Source organism: Lithobates pipiens, unplaced genomic scaffold, assembly GCF_037356315.1.
Source record: "Lithobates pipiens isolate NorthernLeopardFrog02 unplaced genomic scaffold, aLitPip1_a1.2 Scaffold_35, whole genome shotgun sequence".
NCBI lineage: Eukaryota > Metazoa > Chordata > Amphibia > Anura > Ranidae > Lithobates > Lithobates pipiens.
The window spans coordinates 19,297,071-19,302,452 of NW_027507811.1; positions in this window are offsets into that span (position 1 = coordinate 19,297,071).

Below are 5,382 nucleotides of genomic sequence, written 5' to 3' on the forward strand. Positions count from 1 at the left end.
CCAAGGCTCGCCTTGCTGACATTCAGCAGTGACACAATCTGCCGGTCAGACGTCTTATTTGCGATTGCCCGAAGCAATGGAACTCAACCTACTATATGCTTGATAGGCTGCTCCAGCAGAAACGTGCAGTTAACGACTACCTGTACGAACTCTGCGGCAGAACAGGTTCTGGGAGCTTGTTTTTTTTTCACCGCGCCAGTGGCTGCTCATGCGCGGCACATGCAGACTTATGCGGCCATTTGATGAGATCACCAAACTGGTCAGTCGCAGCCATGGCGCCATCAGTGACATGGTACCTTATGCCTTCTTAACGGAGCGTGCATTGCCTCGTGTCATTGATCAAGCCGTGGAGGAGCAGGAAGATGAGGAAGTCGCAATGCTGGTTGAATTCCCAGGGGGGGTTACTATATCTGAGACAAGTCAACAACAGGAGTCTGAAGAGGAGTCAGAGGAGGATGGTGCCGGGGCGGATGAGGAGGAGCAAGAAGAGCATGCTTTAAACCTTTCTGGGATCCCTGTTGTTGTGCTTGGATGGGGAGAGGAGAACGAGAAGGACGACATTATCCTGGATGAGCAGGAGCCAGGCCACCACACCACTTCCAGTTTAGTGCAAATGGGGGCCTTCATGCTCCAGTGTTTTAACAGGGACCCCTGTATAAAAAGCATAAGGGTCAAGGACCAGTACTGGATGGCAACGTACTTAGACCCCTGGTACAAACACAAAATGCCGGAAATGTTACCACCGTCACAGAGGGCTGTCAGAATGGAGCACTTACAGACCTTGCTTCGACAACTGCTGCATTCTGCTTTTGCATGCGCTGGCAGAGGAGGAATTCCCACTCCCAGAGAAAGAGTTGCGGGTACCAATCCAACAGCGCCTGCAAGAAGAGGGCGGTTTTTGAATATGTGTTGGTGACTTCTGATATGAGGTCATTCTTTCAGCCGACCCATCGACAGGTGACATCTAGATCCAGCATCAGGGAACGCCTAGACCGACAGGTGTCTGACTACATCGGGTTAACGGCCGATGTGGATGCTCTGAGGAGTGATGAACCCCTGGACTACTGGGTGGGCAGGCTTGACCTCTGGCCAGAGCTTTCCCAATTTGCAATGGAACTGTTGGCTTGCCCCTCGTCCAGTGTCCTGTCCGAAAGGATGTTCAGCGCAGCAGGGGGGATCGTGACCTATAAGCGCACTCGCCTAGCTCACCACAGTGTTGACTACCTGACATTTATAAAAATGAATGAGGCATGGATCTCAGAGGAATTCAACATATGTGACCAGTAGACCATGTATATGCATACCTCTATAAACGATTTATTTAATCGAGCACACGGACCTTTTTTCTACCTTTGGCTCACTTCCTTGTACAAAAAAAGCACACCGTACTATATGCCTGTACCCTCCTTTTTGAAGAGGTTGAGCGGTGTCATATTTTTGGGTCCCACAGCGAGTTGCTGGTATCAGTGTTGCTGTCAGTGCACTCTATCTCGGTGCTGGTGTGGTCTCAGTGCTCTCTATCTCGGTGCTGGTGTGGTCTCAGTGCTTTCTCGGTGCTGGTGTGGTGTCAGTGCTCTCTATCACGGTGCTGGTGTCAGTGCTCTCTATCACGGTGCTGGTGTGGTGTCAGTGCTCTCTATCACAGTGCTGGTGTCGGTGCTCTCTATGACGGTGCTGGTGTGGTGTCAGTGCTCTCTATCTCGGTGCTGATGTGGTGTCAGTGCTCTCTATCTCGGTGCTGGTGTGGTGTCCGTGCTCTCTATCACGCTGCTGGTGTCAGTGCTCTCTATCACGGTGCTGGTGACAGTGCTCTCTATCTCGGTGCTGGTGTCAGTGCTCTCTGTCACGGTGCAGGTGTGGTCTCAGTGCTCTCTATCACGGTGCTGGTGTGGTGTCAGTGCTCTCTAACTCTGTGCTGGTGTCAGTGCTCTCTGTCACGGTGCTGGTGTGGTCTCAGTGCTCTCTATCACGGTGCTGGTGTGGTGTCAGTGCTCTCTAACTCTGTGCTGGTGTCAGTGCTCTCTATCACGGTGCTGGTGTGGTGTCAGTGCTCTCTGTCTTGGTGCTGGTGTCAGTGCTCTCTATCTCGGTGCTGGTCTCAGTGCTCTCTCTCACGGTGCTGGTGTCAGTGCTCTCTATCACGGTGCTGGTGTCAGTGCTCTCTATCACGGTGCTGGTTTGGTGTCAGTGCTCTCTATCTCGGTGTTGGTGTGGTCTCAGTGCTCTCTATGACGGTGCTGGTGTGGTGTCAGTGCTCTCTATCACGGTGCTGGTGTGGTGTCAGTGCTCTCTATCGCGGTGCTGGTGTCAGTGCTCTCTATCATGGTGCTGGTGTCAGTGCTCACTATCACGGTGCTGGTGATCATCTCCTGCACCCTCTTCTTAGCCTGCCCTGACCTTTCCTCTCCTCCATGGCCTTCATGCGCTCCTGAATTGTCAAAATTTCACAGATAAAAAAAGAATGCTTGTCGTTGTCGATCCCAGATTCACTTAATACTTTTGCTATGTCAGTGTCCATGTGGTGGGACTATGTGTGCATAGCTAGTAAGTATTTTGTGGCTGAAAATATGACCTGTAGGTTTTTAAGGTTTGCCTGCCATTAAAGTCAATGAGGCCCGCCACGAACTTTGCAGTTTGCGAACTTTTGGCCGCGTTCGCGGTTCACAAAACATCCCGTCGGAAGTTTGTCCATCACTACCTCCAAAATTCAACAGTTAGTCAGGATATTAGACGCCAAATGTATGCCTTTTGCAAGTCTAAAGGTGCTCTTTGGATTTTGGGCCCGTCAGGAAACTAATATAGATGATGTTCATTCTCATGCACACATATTTTCCAGCATACAGTTGAGCTTGGGCCAGTAACCAACATGCACTCAAACGTTGGCGTTTCTGCATGCGACAGCATGCACCGGCGCTTACACACACCCATTCTTGGAAATGGCGCCACGCTGCTTATTTAAGAAAAGTCCTGATTTGTACTAATCGCTGGATGTTCTTCAGCTTCCCTGTGACCTGCGTTCTTGCTTTTGCTGAGACGTCTAGTTGCTGACCGGGCTTGCTGCTGAACTTTCTCTGTGGATTCTAGATACTGACCTTGGTTCGCCACTGACTATGCTTAGCCTATTTCCCTGGTACTGACACTAGCTTGCGCCTTGTGTTCATTCTGCCTACTTCCCTGGTACTGACCTCAGCCTGCTACCAGACTATGCTTCTCTCAGCCTTACCGTGTATGACCCTGGCTCACCGTGACTCTGTGAATCATGTCTCGGTCTCTGGCAGTCACCTGTTACCCATCAGCTCCCATTATTCTTTGAGCCTTGTACTTCTGTCTCCCCATTCAGGGGTGCTCAGAATACAGCCACAAGGGAAGCCCTCTCAGCTCGGCCTCCAAACAAGGTATGTGACAGCCCCTCTACATGCTATGCTGCGTAAAAGTCTTACACATATGGTATCCTCATGCTCAGAAGTAGTAAAATGTGTTTTTGGGGTGTAATTGTAAGTATGTTTATGCTGTGTGGTAGGAACAGCTTATTAATTAACAACTTTTGTGATGATAAATAAAAAATTCAGAAGACTCTCGAAAAATCTTTTTTGGTGTTTGCTTTCCAAAATGTGGTATTTGTGTGGGTGCTCCAGGGCCTCCAAAATTTGAAATGCTGTAAGGTAATTAGGTGCATAATGTATGGCCCTTACAAACCTGAAGGTGCTCCTTGGATTTTGTGCCTCTGTGGTTAGGCTCTGAAAAGGTCAGTTTATTGTCAGTTTCCTAGGCTCTGAAAAGGTCTCACACACGTGGTGTCCCCATACTTAGGAGGAGTAGCAGAATATGTTTTGGGTAAAATTCTAAGTATGCCTATATCGTGCGGAAGAAATATCTTATTAATTTACAACTTTGTGCAAAATAAGAATTTAATTTTCTTACCGCATTTTCCAAAAACGTGGCAGAAAAATGTAATATTCAAAATAATCACGTTGCCTCTTCAAAAATACTGTGGGGTGTTTACTCTCCAAAATGGGGAGATTTGTGGTTGTTTTCACTGTACTGGTGCTCCAGGGCCTCCAAACACAAGATAGGTAGTCAAAAATGAAATGCCTAATTTATGCCTATTGAAAGCTTGAAGGTGCTGCTTGGATTTTGTGCTCCTTTATGTGACTAGACTGCAAACAATAAAAACTCCTATATGTGGTATCCCCATGCTCAAGAGGAACAGCAGTGTTTTGGGGTTTTTTTGGTCGGGGGGGGGGGTAATTCTTAATATGCACATGCTCTTTAAAAAATATCTTGTTAATTGACAGCTGTATGTATATCTTCATTTTCCAAAAACTTGTTTCAAAAAAAGTGTTTTAAAGACTCACCATACCTCCAAATAAATATACTGGAAGCTATGCTTTTCAAAATTACGTCAGTTTTTGGGTGTTTCAACTGTTCTGTAACTTTAGAGCCTCAAGAAATGTTATAGGTAGTCAGAAAGTTAGATGTGCAATTTATGCTCCTTAGATTTTGGGCCCTTCTATGCATAAAAGCAGCAAAAAACTCACACATGTGGTATCGTCATACTGAGGAAGAGCAGAATAATGTGTTTTGGGGTGTAATTTTAAGTATGTCCATGCTGTAAGTGAGAAATAAATTGTTAAAATTACAAATTTGTGAAATAAAATCAACTTTTATTTAATTTCTTCATTTTCCAAAATTTGTGGCGAAAAATTACAACTTCCAAAAAACTCACTGTTTCTTACTAAATACTTTGAGGTGTACACTTTCCAAAAAAAAGGTCAATTGGGGGGTATTTGCACTGTCCTGGCATTTTAGAGATAGGCTGCCAGAACCTCAGGACTGATCAATTTTCAGAAATTCCTATCATAGTTTTTAGACTCTAATGCCCCGTACACACGATCTGACTTTCTGCCAACAAAACTGTGGATTTTTGTTCGAAGGTTGTTGGCTCAAACTTCTCTTGCATACACACTGTGACACAAATGTTTACCAACAATTCGGAATGTGGGAACGTGGTGACGTACAAGACGTACGACGAGCCGAGAAAAAGGAAGTTCAATAGCCAGTTTGGCTCCTTCTGCTCGATTCCGAGCATGTGTGAACTTTTGTGCGACGGACTTGTGTACACACGATCGGACTTTCTGACAACAACGTTTTTTTGGGCGGAAAAATTTGAGACCCTGCTATCAAACATTTGTTGGCGGAAAGTCCGACAGCAAATGTTCGATGGAGCATACACGCGGTCGGACTCTCCGACAACAAGCTCACATCCAACATTTCCCATCGGGAAATCCGACCGTGTGTACGCGGCATAAAACTGTCACACAGACTAAATAATACACACTGATTTGTTTTTTGTTTTTATTTTAGAAAAGAAATGTAGCAGAA